Source organism: Pristiophorus japonicus, chromosome 6 (genome assembly GCF_044704955.1).
Source record: "Pristiophorus japonicus isolate sPriJap1 chromosome 6, sPriJap1.hap1, whole genome shotgun sequence".
Taxonomy (NCBI): domain Eukaryota; kingdom Metazoa; phylum Chordata; class Chondrichthyes; family Pristiophoridae; genus Pristiophorus; species Pristiophorus japonicus.
The window spans coordinates 47,568,613-47,585,576 of NC_091982.1; the positions used below are offsets into that span (position 1 = coordinate 47,568,613).

The window sequence follows — 16,964 nt, forward strand, 5'->3', positions numbered from 1 at the left end:
CCTCCCCCTCCCCTCGCTGTCAGAAACACAGAGAATGAGAGAGACACACAGACAGTCAGAGAGATAGAGACACTGACAGAGACACACTGGTGAGGGGGCATCCCAGCACGCTATTGGAGGGCTCCCGGTGCTGCAGTCGGTAAGTAGAAAATGTTTTATTTAATGATTTAAAAAAAAAAAAATTTCTTAATTTTTTTTGATTGATTTATTGGTTGATGTATTGATGTATTTATCATTTATTATTGATGATTGCTCTTTATTTGTAAAATTGAAGTGTTTAATGTTTGTAAACTTCCCTTTAAACCCCCCCCCCCCACCATTCCCTACGCCTGATTTGTAACCTACGCCTGATTTTCTAAAGTGTAGACAAGGTTTTTTCGAGCGTACAAAAATCTTCACTTACTCCATTTTAAGTTTGTTTGGAGTAAGTTTTCACTGCCGAAACTTTGAAAACAGGCGTAAGTGGCCGGACACGCCCCCTTTTGGAAAAAAAAAATTCTGTTCCAAAGTGAAACTGTTCTAACTGACTCGAACTGGAGCAAACTAAATGACGAGAATTCCGATTTCTAAGATACTCCGTTCTACACCAGTTGCTCCTAAAAATCAGGAGCAAATCATGTGGAAACTTGGGGCCAAAGTTGCTACATTCTCTGCATTGAGTGTGGTGTACGGTAGGATAAAATAGAATAGTTTGTTGTAGTGACTTGATCTTGCAAATGACAACACACAGTCTTGTTTTTTTTAATATAATATAAGCAAGTTCAAATATTTGCAGTGCAAGGAAGGAATTGGGAGAGAAAGCGAGGGTCACATTTGCATGGATCTGCCTAACCACTCGGTGGCTTATTGAGGTAAGATATCCAATTGAAGTCCAACCATACTTCCTTCAGAGAAAGAAGGCTCAAATGCTTAGGTTATTTTTGCCTTCATTTGAATTATAAGTTATTAAATGATAAGTGGAATCCTGTTGCCTATACGGTATTTGTTTTTCTTCACTTGCTATTTTGGTTACAACAGTGAGGACAGGAGATTGAAAGATCCCTTTATTCCAGTGCAATAGAGCAGATGTGACCATTAGGTTCATTTTAATTTCTTGAATAACTGATTCACTGATGATTTTTAGCTATTAACATTCATTAACCTCTTACCTGTGCTGTCTAGATGGAGGTCATAAGGTTGCTGGGCTGGAAACCCAAGTCCCTGGCTGCCTGTGCCTTTGAAATTGTTTGTAGGATCCCTGAACTGAGCCAGACCATCTTTTTTAAAAAAAAAGAAGGCACGGGCATTTTGTGGGTGGGAGAAAAAGTCAAAAGAGTGTATCAATATGTCAGGTGATCTGGTGCCTCCTAATAGCTTGCCAGATGATCATATTGTCATGGTAACAACCTACTTGTCTGCCCTGCCATCTTGGACTGGGAACAATGTGTAATGAGAGTTGAGGGGAAGAAATCTAATGAGTGTCTATGGAGGTTTTTAACCTGTTGATGCCAATACATTGTAAGCAAAACTGCATTTAAGTTGATCGCCTTTAATGTGTCACAGTCTTCTTGTATGACTCTTGCTTCATCACCCTAATGTTGCATATAACTACGTCAGCCCAGTAAGCCACAGACTCCTTAATCGACCTTCAGTAATAGGTCAAATAATTGAACTGATCATTGTGAACAAACTTCAGGTATGGTGTATGAATATAACCTGGGAAAATAGCAACCATTCTAGTTTCAGAAGGGGGGAGGTCCTGCCTGACCAACCTCCGTGACTTTGGTTGAGGAAGTGACATCCTAAGTGAATATCGGACGGCCCTATGATGTAGTATACCGAGCTTTCCAGAATGCCTTCAGTAAAGTTCTTTGTGAAATGCAGCGTCATAAGTTTAGGACTTAGACACGGATAAGGAATTAGTTAAGAGTGAGTAAACCACCGGTACTAATTAGGGGAGCGACAGCAGACTGGGTAATTGTACCATTGGACAGGGGTGGGGGGGGAAGGGAAAGAGTTCCAGATATCCACTCCCCTTTGTGTGGGGAAAAGTATTTCCTGATTTTAATTCTAAATGGCCAAGCTCTGATTTTGATTATTTCTCCCTTGTCCCCGATTCTCCTGCCAGAGAAAACAGGTTCTCTCTCTACCTTGTCGAATCGTTTTATCATTTTAAACATCTCGGTTATATCCCTGCTCAACCTGCTAAACTCGAGGGAGTACAAACAAGGGTTATTCAACTGTACTCGTAATTTAACCCTTTTAAGCCCTGGTATCATTCTGGTGAGTCTGTGCTGCAGGCCCTCCAAGGCCAATATATCTTTTCTACGGTTCAGTGCCCAACATTGAGTGCACGACTTCAGGTGGGGTCTAACCAGGGCTCTACAACTTGAAGCGTCACATTTTTACTTTAGTGCTCCAGCCCTCTTTAGATAAAAAAAGCAACATTCCATTAGCTTCCTTTGAACCTCTGCACTAACGTTTAGTGATTTGTGTACCTGGACACACACACCACTTTGGATCCTCCACCGCTCCCAGTCTCTCTCCATTAGGAAAATATCCAGCATTGTCTTTCTCTGATCCAAAATGTGTGAGCTCTCACTTCCCTGCATTAAACTCCAGTGACTCAAAGCTTTACCACTCTGCAACAACCCAGCATAAATCATCAAAGCAAACCGAATGCCAAGCCCATGTCAAAAATATTATCGATCTGAAGTCACCGTGCTCAAGCTCTGTCGTGCTCTTGTCAATTCAAGTGGTCAAAGTGAAGGATACATTTTAGAATGCACTCGAGGCTGCTTCCTAGACTAGTATGTTTCCAACAAGGATATAAATCTTGCTTGTTTTAGTTGGGGACAAATAGCTGATGTGAAAGTAGCCAAATAAGAACATAAGAAATAGGAGCAGGAGTAGGCCATCTGGCCCCTCGAGCCTGCTCTGCTATTTAATGGTTGATCTGATCTTGGGCTCAGCTCCACTTCCCTGCCTGCTCCCATAACCCTTCACTCCCTTATCGCTCAAAGATCTGTATCTCCAACTTAAATATATTCAGTGACCCAGCCTCCACAGCTCTCGGGTTGAAAATTCCATAGATTTACAACCCTCCTGAGAAGAAATTCTTCCTCATCTCCGTTCTAAAGGGGCGACCCCTTATTCTGAAACTATGTCCCCTAGTTCTAGATTCCCCTACGAATGGAAATATCCTCTCTGCATCCACTTTGTCGAACCCCCCTCAGTTTCATTAAGATCACCTCTAATTCTTCTAAACTCCAATGAGTATAGGCCCAACCTACTCAACCTATCTTCATAAGTCAACCCCTTCATTTCCGGAATCAACCTAGTGAACCTTCTCTGAACAGCCTCCAATGCAAGTATATCCTTCTTTAAATAAGGAGATCAAAACTGTACGCAGTACTCCAGGTGTAGCCTCACCAATACCTTGTACAGTTGTAGCAGGACTTCTCTGCTTTTATACTCTCTTCCCCCTTGCAATAAAGGCCAACATTCCATTTGCCTTCCTGATTACTTGCTGTACCTGCATACTAACTTTTTGTGTTTCATGCACAAGGACCCCCAGGTCCCTCTACTGCAGCATTTTGTAGTTCCTCTCCATTTAAATAATAGTTTGCTTTCCTGCCAAAATGGATAACCTCTCACTTTCCCACATTATACTCCATCTGCCAAATTTTTGATCACTCACTTAGCCTGTCTATATCCCTTTGCAGATTTTTTGTGTCCTCCTCACAACTTGCTCTCCCACCCATCTTTATATCATCAGCAATCTTGGCGACATTGCACTCAGTCCCTTCATCCATGTCATTAATATAGGTTGTAAATAGTTGAGGACCCAGCACTGATCCCTGTGGCACTCCATTAGTTACCGTTTGCCAACCAGAAAATGACCCATTTATCCCGACTCTGTTTTCTGTTGGTTAGCCAATCCTCTATCTTTGCTAATATATGACCCCCAACCCTGTGAACTTTTATCTTGTGCAGTAACCTTTTATGTGGCACCTTATCGAATACCTTCTGGAAATCCAAATGCATCACATCCACTGGTTTCCCCTTATCCACCCTGCTCGTTACATCCTCAAAGAACTCCAGCAAATTTGTCAAACATGATTTCCCTTTTATAAAACCATGCTGACTCTGCCTGACAGAGTACAAAATAATTGTAATATAGCGACCACAATATAGGTTCAATGTAAAAATAGAAAGGGATAATGAAGAATTGCTGGACTTGGGTGGTGGTGGTGGTGAAGGGGAGCAAGTTCAGTGAGCTAAGAAAGGAGTTGGCTCAAATTAACAGGACAAAAAAGTTAACAGGGATTTTCAAATATGAGAGAGAGAGTGCAAAATACATGTATTCCCACAAGGCAAGAAATGGCTGCATGAAACAGAATGGTTGCAGCACAGAAGCAGGCCATTCGGCCCGTCAAGCCATACCGGCTCTCTGCACGAGTACTTCAGCCAATCCAACTCGCCTGCCCTTTCCTGCAATTTTTTTTCCTTCAGGCACTTATCCAATTCCCTTTCAAAGACATGATTGAATCTGCCTCCGCCACCCTTTCAGGCAGTGCATTCTAGATCCTAACCACTCGCTGCGTTAAAAAAAAAACATTTTCCCTCATGTCGCCTTTGATTCTTTTGCCAATCACCTTAAATCTGTGTTCTCTGGTTCTCGATCCTTCCGCCAATGGGAACAGTTGCTCTCTATCTACTCTGTCCAGACCCCTCATGATTTTGAACACCTCTGTCAAATCTCCTCCCGTCCTTCTCTGCTCTAAGGAGAACAACCCCAGCTTCTCCAGTCTATCCACCTAACTGAAGTCCCTCGTCCCTGGAACCATTCCTGTAAATCTTTTCTGCACTTTAAAGCCTTCACAGCCTTCCTAAAGTGCGGTGCCCAGTATTGGACACACTACTCCAGTTGAGGCTGAACCAGTGTTTTATAAAGGTTCGTCATAACTTCCTTGCTTTTGTACTCTGCCTCTATTCATGAAGCCCAGGATCTTGTAAGCTTTTTTAACCACTTTCTCAACCTGCCCAAGAGTGTTCTGGTGATAAATAGAAGGATTAAAACTTAAATGGGAGGCATATGATAAAACTAGAGTTAACAGTAGTGAAGAAAATCATGAGGAATGCAGTGTAGAAGTGAAAACAGATTTGTGGGTTAAAAGGAAATGCGTTATAAAAAAAACTTGCATAATGTAAAAGGAATAATAAAGGTTTTAACAACATATTAAAAGTAAAAGAGTAATTAGAGAGCGTAGGGCCACTCGAGGATGAAGGGGCCTTGAGTGGAATCTAGTGGAGGATGAAGTTGTCGTTGAGATAATAAATAAATGTTTAGCCGGTGATTACAAATGATGGCAGAAGTGAAAATGTAGGTGTACCAGAGGCGGATGTTCTAAAACTGCGAGGGCTAATTATAGAAAAGAGGAACCCAAAGTGGATACATCTCGGAGCGCTGATGGTGTGCACTCCAGGCTGTTTGAAGGAAGTCAGAAGAGTAGGAGTCGAGGCTCTAACCACAAATAGTAGACGTGGGTTGTGTTGGCCTGAAGAGTAGTGAATGCAACGTCTCTGTTCGAGAAGGGAAGGAAATATAAATAGGGTAACTATCGACCAGTTCATCTAACATGAAATGTGGTCAAACTCTTGGAATCCATATTTTGAGCTCACTGATTTAAACGAGCATGGAATAATCGACACCCGTTACGGATTTATTTTAAAATTCGTTCACAGGATGAGTGTCGCTGGCAAGGCCAGCATTTATTGCCCATCCCTAATTGCCCTTGAGAAGATGGCGGTAAGGTGGTGCAGGTCTTTTTCATAGCAGTTTGGTACAACTGGGTGGCTTGCTGGGCCATTCCACATTGCTGTGGGCCTGGAGTCGCACATAGGCCCAGACCGGGTGAGGACGGCCGATTCCCTTCCCTAAAGCACATTAGTGAACCAGATGGATTTTTACAACAGTCCAGTAGTTTCATGGTTTCACTAGCATTTTAATTTCAGATTTATTTAATTAGCTGAATTTAAATTCCCCAGCTGTTGTGGTGGGATTTGAACTCGTGTCTCCAGATCATTAGTCCAGGCCTCTGGATACCAGTCCAGTAACATCACCATGTTACCGTAACCATTTGTTAACAGCAAGTCATATTTGACAAATTAATATTTTTTGAAGTACTGTAGAAGACTTTCAAAGAATATAATCGATTTGTGGAATGGATATATAGGTGGTGGTGGATGCAGTTTAATGTGGTGAATTCTGGAAGGTAAAACAAGGGGGAATGGAACGATGCTATATGGTGTGAATGAACACCCAGATCCAGGGATGCAAATACACAATTCTCTGAAAATGTGTATCATTTGAAAAAAAAATAAGGCAATAGCATTTTGGGTTTATAAATAAGAGGCCCAGAACACACAAGCAAAAAGGTTTGCTAACTTTGTGCAAGGCAATGAATGGCTAGTCCGCAGTCAAAGGGAATTAAAGCTGTAGAGGGCTTAGCGTGTAGGTTCACAACAATGATGCCAGAGATGGGGGAGCTGTAAATTATGAGGAGCAATTTGAGACATTGGGACTATTTGCACTGGAGCTGAGAAGATTTAATAGGTTGTCCGGACATGCAGGGTTTTGATGGGATGAACAAGGAAAGACCTATTTTCTCTGGTTGGGGAGTTGGTGACGAGTGGTTATCAGTTTAGAATTGTCACCGGAGAATGAGCAGAGGGGTTAGGATAAATGTGTTTAATCAGGTTCATTAGCATATGGAATGATTTGACGCAGAGATCATTGCATCTTTTAAGGGAAGGATATGCAGACATTTGATGCAGAGAATGTGAGGAGAGAGCACGGCAGTGAGATTAGTTTTAGATCGCTCTAGCAAGGAACCATTGGTGGGCTAAATTACCCTTTTCTGCACAGTAACTGTTTATGGTGCAATAAAAACTTGGACTCTTAGCTTTAAAAGGTGGTGAATGGGAGGGAATTTAGTGCAGGTATGTACTGTAAGCGGAAGAGAAAAGGTTTGTTCGGAGCACTATTTCATGCTAAATGACAATTGAAGGACAAGGTAATATCGGCGCAAACTGGGGAAAGCTAAATTTGAAGACTGAAGCCAGGAAGTGCTTCATGGTGCAGAACGATTTATTACATAGAATGGCCCTTTGAGTAGAACAGTGGTGACAAAAGCTCTGGGATTGTTTAGGAGGCAGTTACTGGGATGAAGAAACTCTACATTTCTCTGAAAATTTCAATAGCTGGGTTAAACTGGTGCTCTCATCTGTGCTTTTGAAGAACTTCCTTCCTTTCCTTTCCTTTTTCTTTTTCTTCTTCACTTTTCTTTACTTTCTTTCGAGCTCAAAATGCTCTCCAGACAATTCAAATTTGGAATTGCAAAGTCTGTAATTGTGCTTCTGGATGTTTTTTTGTAAAAGTACATTTGACTTGTTTGCTCACACGCCATTGTGCTTCACTAAAGTTCTAATTACAACACCATAACCAGGTAAATGCAGATTCAGTGTTTAAAATGCTGTAGGCTAATCGCACAGCTGTGAACTTTGCAGTAATAGCTGTGGAAATGAGGAAGGTTCCAAGCCAGTGTCCAGTTTCACTTTTGTTGCGTGTTTTGTTGCGCAAGTCCATTTTGTCTTTTTTTATAAAAAGGGGAAAGGGACTGTGGGAAGCAGCAAAATAGAACCTATTCCAAAGCTGGGTATTTCCACGAGTTCAACAACTAGTTGGATTTTAAGTCAGAAATCAGATGTGACGTGCTTCAACTTGACTGTTAATGCTGATTTATTCAGTGTCTTCATTTCGGAAAACATTTAAAGAAACTGTCTGTATTTGACATTGGTGGTGTCCCTTGTATATCGCGATTCTACTGCCAACAGTTTGCCAAATGAATATGTCATTAGATCACTGCCTCCTTAGGAGCAGCAACCCTAAATGCCCAGTCCTCCCCTCTTCGCTGACCTTCCTGCCCAGCGTGATCTGCTTGGGGCTAACCTCATCAACTTCCTCCCCGTGATGCTCATCCAATCCATGCTGCTGCACCCTTGGGATCTTCAGCGGATCAAAAATTGCCACCCTTTGCCGCTTTTCCCTCCAGAATGTCCGTTCGTTGGTGAACAAGGTCCTTGCCATCCACGACTTCATTGTGGATGATTGCAATTGACATCATAGCTTTGACTGAAACTTGGAGGGCGTAACTTGCCCCTTACTGAAGCCTCCCCACCTGGCTCTACTTTCCACCAGCTGCCCCAGTCAAAACACCGTGGTGGCAGTGTAGTGTTTGGTGCCAAATCAAACCTTGGTCTCTTTCTTTACTCCTCTAGTACCTTCTCCAAGCACCTCACCTTGTTCCATTCCCTCACCTTTCCTTTTAAAATCCTTGGTTATCTGCTGCCCAGAGAGATCCTCCTTCAGTCTCAGCACTGATTAACATCTCCGAGGATGAGAAAGTCCAATGTCCACCTGGCTGGCCACCGAACTTCCATCCACCGGAAACTTAATTTCTTCCAAAACTCTGCTGCCCATATCCTATTCTCCAGCAAGTCCTGCTCGACCATCATAGCTGTCATCCTCATTGACCTCTATTGGCTCCTGGTTTTCCCCTTTTCGTGCCCCCCCCCCGTCCCCCTGCCCCCCCCCCCCCAAAAAAAAAAACACCTGTAATTCAAACTTCCCTTCCTTGTGTTTAAATCCATTTATGGCCTTGCCTCTTCCTATCTTTTGTAACCTCCTCCAGTCCTACAAACCCTCCTAAACTTTCTGTTCCTCCGACACTGACCGTGCACATTGCCCACCTTTGGCATCCATGCTCTCGGCCCTCATGGAGGGAGTCCCGAGTGAACGCAGGAGTTTAACCAACTGCTGGCGGGCAGCCTACGAGCTCCGGATACTGGTAGACTTCCTGCTTCTCTGGCAGGGACAGCCTTGCTTGTTGGGACATTAGCTTGGAGGGTTACCTAGAGGTGAATGGACAAGTTCCATCCTTGAGTGACTGTCTGTAGGGCTCACTTGAAATTCGTTTTTACTAGTTTCAACCGATTTTTAAGTTTGCAGTGAATCAATAATAACCCAACCCCTCCCTGACATTTTCCCTGGAATTCAGTCCCAGGAAGGCACCTACACCGCATCTATAATGTCTGAACATGTGTGCTGTACATGCCGTGTTGATCATGGGTCCAATGCATGTGCATCACTGGACCCGTGGTATTTGGATTTTGTTTTGAAGTGGACCTGGATCATTCAGTACGGCAGTGAGGACTGTATTCTTCGTATCGTAGCAAAAGTCAGTGTTTAATTCCCAGTTAGGTACGGAGCAAGTGTAGCGATGCACTGCCATACAGATAGTCCTCTGAAAACTTGAGGTCATCGATCAAAATCAGACTTGTGTCACACACCAAGACAATTTCTTTTTAACGGAAACCAATATTGCAATAACTCCCCTGTGCATAATAATCTCCAACAATTTTTATTACTCCACCATCATATGGCAGTGATGTTCTTGGAGCCACAACAATAAACACATGTTCTTCTTCAATTTCAGTTTCTTTAAAAAAAAAAGTATTTAGGAGTCTCCGCCCCGCCACCTCTCTCTCCTCCTTTAAGACGCTCCTTAAAACCTACCTATTTACCAAGCTTTTGGTCATCTGCCCTACTTTATCCTTATGTGGCTCAGTGTCAAATTCTTCATCTTAAAATACTCCTGTGAAGTACCTTGGGACGTTTTACTACGTTAAAGGTGCTATAATGGTCCAGAAATCCCTGTTTCTTCCTGCAGACGTTCGACTAAAAATAGGAGAGAAGATGTGCACCGAGGTTTTGGATCGAATGCCCACCAGAGATCCCGGACTCGAGGCCTCCTCTTCTTGCACAACGGAGCGCGTTCACGTTGGGATGTCCATAAGAGTCATGTGGGCCTAGACACCCAATCACGATGAAGTATTTTCTCATTCATAGTAATAGGAGTTTCGTAAGTCGGAAACTCCTATTACGATGAATGAGAAACACACAAACACTACATAAAACATTTTATTTAAAACTCACATAAATACACTATAGAAATTAAAGTTGTCAGAAATGATTTTTAAAGAAAAAAAATTTGATTTAAAAAAAAAAAGTTTTAATTATGGTTTAAAATAAAATTACCTGAGTGGGCAAGGTTTTAACAAATACGTTTTTTAAAATTTTATTTTAATCATGTTTTTGATATGTTTTTAAACTCTTATGACTAAGCGAAGGCTATGTGCCTGCTTTTATCAGGCATGAGAGTTTTGAGGACATTTGCTGGGCAAGATATGGGTAAATCCATTTCTATCAACTTTAATTTCTATAGTGTATCTATGTGAGGTTTTTTTTAATGTTTTATGTAGTGTTTTGGGGTGTTTCTCATTCTTCATAATAGGAGTTTCCGACTTATGAAACTCCTATTGCTATGAATGAGAAAATACTTCTCCGTGATTGGGTGTCCAGGCCCATGTGACTCTTACGGACATCCCAACGTGAATGCGCTCCATTGTGCAAGAAGAGGAGGCCTCGAGTCCGGGATCTCGGGTGGGCATTCGACCAAAACCTAGGTGCACATCATCTCTCCTATTTTTAGTCGAACGTCTGCAGGAAGAAGAAACGGGGATTTCTGGACCATTGTAGCGCCTTTATCATAGTAAAACGTCCCAAGCTTGTCAAATCTTCTGGAATTTTTTTGAGGATGTAACTAATTGGGGTCAAGTTTCGGCCTGAGTTGCTCCCATTTATTTGGAGCAATTAGTTTAGAATGGAGTATCAGAAATTGCAATTCTCGGCCTTTAGTTTGCTCTAGTTCTAGTGAGTTTAGAACAGATTTTCTATTTTCAAAAGGGGGCGTGTCCGGCCATTTACGCCTATTTTGCAAGTTTAGGCAATGAAAACTTACTCCAAACTAACTTAGAATGGAGTAAGTGTAAATTTTTGTACGCTCAGAAAAACCTTGCCTACACTTAGAAAATCAGGTGTATGGAAAGGGGGGGAGGGGGGGGTTTACAAACATTAAACACTTCACTTTTACAAATAAAGAGCCATCATCAATAATAAATGAGAAATAAATCCATAAACCAATAAATTAATCCAAATAAATAAAAAAAACATTAAAAATCACTCAATAAATAAAAAATTATTTCTACTCACCTACTGCAGCACCAGGAATATGATGGGGGCGGTGGGGGGGAAGAGAAGATGATGGGGGGGAAGAGAAGAGAGGATGATGGAGGGAAAAGACGACGAAGAAGCAGCCGGGCCCGGCCGAGGACTTCGGGCAGAGCCCGCAAGCAGCCGATTCTGGGCTGCCGCCGCTGGCTCTTCGGGCAGAGCCCGCCCCCAGTGAGAGGGCGGGCGGGCGGGTGGACCCCGCTGCCGAGGTAAGATGCGCAGGCCACTCGGCCGGGGAGAGGGGCGACGTCCCTTTGACCTGGGATAGGGTCGTTGCCCCGGAGACAGGACACCGGCAGCTACTGCGCACACGCTCAGCCTCCACTGCGCACGTGCGCAGCTGCCGGCATTGTTTTTGGTGCAGGGCTGTAGCTCCTCCTCCTGCTGCGCAGCGCCGAGGTGGAAATGGGGCCTACAGCTATCTGAGAATCGCAAGGTAAGTATTCGGCGCAATTTTTGTTCTATAAATTAGGCGGGCCTCTCCGATATGCGCTGTTCTAGCTGGCGGCCGAAACTTGACCCCGTAGAGTGGACAAGGGAGAACCAGTGGATGTGGTGTATTTGGATTTTCAAAAGGCTTTTGACAAGGTCCCACACAAGAGATTGTTGTGCAAAATAAAAGCACATGGTATTGGGAGTAATATACTGACGTGGATAGAGAACTGGTTGGCAGACAGGAAGCAGAGAGTCGGGATAAACTGGTCCTTTTCAGAATGGCAGACAGTGACTAGCGGAATGCCGCAGGGCTCAGTGCTGGGACCCCAGCTCTTTACAATATATATTAATGATTTGGATGAAGGAATAGAGTGTAATATCTCCAAGTTTGCAGATGACACTAAACTGGGTGGCGGTGTGAGCTGTGAGGAGGATGCTAAGAGACTGCAGGGTGACTTGGACAGGTTAGGTGAGTGGGCAAATGCATGGCAGATGCAGTATAATGTGGATAAATGTGAAGTTATCCACTTTGGGGGCAAAAACAGAAGGCAGAATATTATCTAAATGGCGGCAGATTAGGAAAAGGGGAGGTGCAACGAGACCTGGGTGTCATGGTTCATCAGTCATTGAAAGTTGGCATGCAGGTACAGCAGGCGGTGAAGAAGGCAAATGGTATGTTGGCCTTCATAGCTAGGGGATTTGAGTATAGGAGCAGGGCGGTCTTATTGCAGTTGTACAGGGCCTTGGTGAGGCCTCACCTGGAATATTGTGTTCAGTTTTGGTCTCCTAACCTGAGGAAGGATGTTCTTGCTATTGAGGGAGTGCAGCGAAGGTTCACCAGACTGATTCCTGGGATGGCTGGACTGACGTATGAGGAGAGACTGGATCAACTGGGCCTTTATACACTGGAGTTTCGAAGGATGAGCGGGTATCTCATAGAAACATATAAGATTCTGACGGGACTGGACAAGTTCGATGCGGGAAGAATGTTCCCGATGTTGGGGAAGTCCAGAACCAGGGGACACAGTCTTAGGATAAGGGGTAGGCCATTTCGGACTGAGATGAGGAGAAACTTCTTCACTCAGAGTTGTTAACCTGTGGAATTCCCTGCCGCAGAGTTGTTAATGCCAGTTCATTGGATATATTCAAGAGGGAGTTAGATATGGCCCTTACGGCTAAAGGGATCAAGAGGTATGGAGAGAAAGCAGGAAAGGGGTACTGAGGTGAATGATCAGCCATGATCTTATTGAATGTTGGTGCAGGCTCAAAGGGCTGAATGTGGCCTACTCCTGCACCTATTTTCTATGTAAGGCACTTCACAGAAATATTGTAAGATGAAGAATTTGACACAGCCACATAAGGAGAAAGTAGGACTGATGACCAAAATGTGTTGGATCTGTCGAGCCAGAAACTTGACAGATCGGAAAAAACGGTTTTCAGCGCATGCGACATTCCTTCACTCAGAGAATTGTGAACCTGTGGAATTCTCTGCCACAGAAAGTTGTTGAGTCCAGTTTGTTGGACATATTCAAAATGGAGTTAGATGTGGCCCTTGCAGCTAAAGGGATCAGGGAATATAGCCTGCTCCTGCACCTATTTTCTATGTTTCTGTGTATCTCCTGAATTGCTACTTTCTCATATGGCGCGTACAAATGTAAGTTTGCCCCATGGGAAATCAGTACAAATGGAGCACTGACCAGTCAAATGGCTGAGATGTCAAATACCTCTTCAGAGCTACAACTGCCTTTTACACATCTTTATGAATTGACAATTCAAAGAGATGGAGCCTTACAAAGGCGACCAACTGTGTCTCTAAACGGTTAGTCACAATAAAATCCAATTGACATTTGAATGTATTGGCCCTCATAACATTAGTTACTGCACATGTGGAGAGGATTAGCTCTTGCTTACAATAAAATGCACTTTAATTGGGATGCAGGGAAAATTGAACTGTGTTGAAACAGACTCTCCTGCAGGCTAGTAACTCCCTGCTGTTGCAGGTTCACACCTTGCCGTGTGTTCTTTGATGAGCCACTCGAGTGTGGCTGTTATTTTTAGACCTTGAGTTTGGAAGATTGCTGCAGTGCGCTACACCCTCCACTCCATAGCCCGCTCTGTTCCTATCTCAGCCACCCACCTCTCCAGTATGGTTGCTACAACCATGGCGTCTTGCTGCTGCCTACTTGCATTCCCTTATCAGCCAATATGTCAATGGGTAGCACTCTCCCCTCTGAGTCAAAAGGTTGTGGGTTCAAGTCCCATTCCAGAGGCTTGAGCACAAAAACGTAGGCTGACAATCCCGTGCAGTACTGAGGGAGCGCTGCACTGTCAGAGGTGCTGTCTTTTGGATGAGATGTTAAACCGAGGCCCCGTCTGCTCTCTCGGGTGCGTGTAAATGACCCCATGGCACTCTTTCGAAGAAGAGCTGGGGAGTTATATCCCCAGTGTCCTGGCCCAGTGTCCTGTTTTAGTGATGTTGATCCTTCAATCAACATCACTAAAACAGATGATCTGGTCATTATCACATTGCTGTTTGTGGGAGCTTGATGTGTGCAAATTGGTTGTCCTGTTTCCTACATTGCAACAGTGACTACACTTCAAAATTACTTAATTGGCTGTAAAGCACTTTGAGACGTCCGGTGGTCATGAAAGGAGCTATAGAAATGCAAGTCTTTCTTTCACTTTTAAAAAAAAAAATGTAACTTGACAAAGGAATGTTTTGAAATTTGTAAGTTCATTTTGATTTTTTTTGGTCTTAACAATTGTTTTCAGAATGAATGCTGGTCTGAATTGAGACTAGAACATTTAGTAGCAGATGAGTGCCATCAATTCATTCAGGCCAGTGAATGCACTATTAACTCCAACTGCACTGTACTGAAGAAGCTCCTGACCCTCTCACTAAGAGCAAGGGTTACAGTGAGAGATGTGGCTAAAATATTGGCAACATTACAGAATGAAAGACTTACTAATTCTGGGGAGCGCAAGGTCTTTTTTATGAGCATTTGAACCTCGACCACACACCAACCATTACATGGTGTGATACTTGGTTCATTGTGTAGGTCTTGTTTGGCTTCAGACTCCAGTTAATCCAGACCCCTGGGTGTGCTTTTGGAGACCGGTAGATGGCCTCGTGCTTGTTTGTGTAATACATGGAATAGTGCATAGTTAGGCAAAGGTATGATTATGGTTTAGAGTTCTGACGAGGTTGAAGTCATGTTTTTTTTTTGGGGGGGGGGGGAGGGGGAAGAGAGAGAGGGGGGTGGGGTTCTGGATACCAGAGATTAAATTCATGCCTTATACTTGCATACAAACATTTCTCATAACTTGTGTAAGAATCCACTTAACTATATTTTATTAACACCGTAGGGTTGTGATGGGTTAATGTTTGAGTTCTTTACTGAGAGCTGCATCATGATTAATGGATGAGTGACCAAGAAACGAATTTGTCGTTGTGATCCACAATTTCTAAGAAATTAAGATCATGGGTACATATTCTGCCCCTCCCCCAACCCCAATGCTGTTAATTTCCTCGAAATGGTGGTATATTTATTTATTTTAGTATTTAGATGAAAGAGAGAGAGTAGTGAAGCTGTGAGTTAATCTCAGTGCCTGATGTTATTAAGGATTGTGAGAGACTCGGGTTTTCATAAACATTCCCAGAACTCTGAGATTAAAGGGCGTCTGTGTTCACCCTCTCCCATCGGTCTTGGTCTCCATGAAACGAGCCTGTGCGCATGAGTTAATGCTGGAGTGACATTAATTGGAAACTGCGAGAGCCGACTTCAGATCTCATTGCCACTGATCAATCACGACCTGGCATTCACTGGCGAGTCTAATGGGTTTATTTAGCAGTAGGCAACATAAATATATATATTATTTATATGTTGAGAGCAGAGTGTCTGCTAAGAACATGGCATTGTGACTGAATTGCTGCGTACATTATGTTCCGCAAGATCCTACAAATCCCCTGGGAGGATAGGCGCACCAACATCAGTGTCCTCATCCAGGCTAACATCCCCAGCATTGAAGCACTGACCACACTCTATCAGCTCCGCTGGGCAGGCCACATAATCTGCATGCCAGACATGAGACTCCCAAAGCAAGTGTTCTACTCGGAGCTCCTTTACGGCAAACAAGCCAAAGGTGGACAGCGGAAACACTAAAAGGACACCCTCAAAGCCTCCCTGATAAAGTGCGACATCCCCACTGACACCTGGGAGTCCCTGGCCCAAGACCGCCCTAAGTGGAGGAAGTGCATCCGAGAGGACGCTGAGCATGCAGAAATCAAGCTTGGGCAGCGGAAGGAACGTGCGGCAAACCAGTCCCACCCTCCCTTACCCTCAACGACTATCAGTCCCACCTGTGACAGAGTCTGTAGTTCTCGTATTGGACTGTACAGCCACCAAAGAACTCCCTTCAGGAGTGGAAGCAAGTCTTCCTCGATTCCCAGGGACAGCCTATGATGATGATATTATGTTCACCGGTGCAGAAACACCACTGGCGGGGACTGTAAATGGAAGTCACAGCTCTCAAACAAATAAAGTCTCACCAAATTTAAATTGCAGGAGTTTAAAAAAAATGCAATTAATTCTTAAAGGTGTAAAGGTGCCATTCTCATGCAAATCTTACCCTTTAAAATGAGCATGCATCAACTGAAACCTCAGCTCCTTTGAATGTGACTCGAGCTGTTGCAGCAACCTGGGAATATTTCTATGCGTAAACATGTTAGCCAATTTCTAGCTAGTAAATGTGCGTGTTTGAAATCACGAGGGGTCTGTACAGAGTAGATCGAGAGAAACTGTTCCCATTGGCGGAAGGGTCGAGAACCAGAGGACACAGATTTAAGGTGATTAGCAGAAGAACCAAAGGGGACATGAGGAAAAACTTTTTTACTCAGCAAGTGGTTAGGATCTGGATGCACTGCTTGAAAGGGTGGTGGAGGCAGACTCGAGTGTGGCTTTCAAAAGGGAATTGCATAAGTACCCGAAGGAGAAAAAAATTGCAGGGCTACGGGGAAAGGACGGGGGAGTGGGACGGGACGAGCTGAAGTACTCTTGCCGAGAGTCAGCACGGGCTTGACGAGCCGAATGGCGGCCTCCTTTGCTGTAACTATTCTATGATTCTGTTCCATGATTCTAGCTAGTAATAACCCCAATTTTCAGGAATTGCACCATACTCTCTCCCGATTGTGCTGAGCGAAGACTATGAAAATCTTTAGGCTTTTAAACAAATGCAGCTCTGTATCCTGCAACAACACGGTGGTGAATGCACAAGGTCTGGCAGTGTGTGTGTAGCTGGCGCCTGTGCACAAACACTCCTGCAGTGTCTGATCATCATTCAATCACAGCGCCGC

General features: G+C 43.7%; 1 protein-coding gene across 6 annotated transcripts in view; it reads left to right on the top strand.

Moving 5' to 3' along the window:
- Window positions 1–16,964, top strand: part of LOC139265648 (septin-6) — a 100,200-nt gene that overhangs the window by 27,530 nt on the left and 55,706 nt on the right. The window contains exon 1 of one of the 6 annotated variants that reach the window (XM_070882828.1): window positions 776–851. The exons of the other annotated variants lie outside the window; for them this stretch is intronic. The gene's annotated coding sequence lies outside the window, so the exon portion shown is untranslated. Of the gene's footprint in view, window positions 1–775; window positions 852–16,964 lie in introns of those variants that run through there. 6 annotated transcript variants of the gene reach the window in all.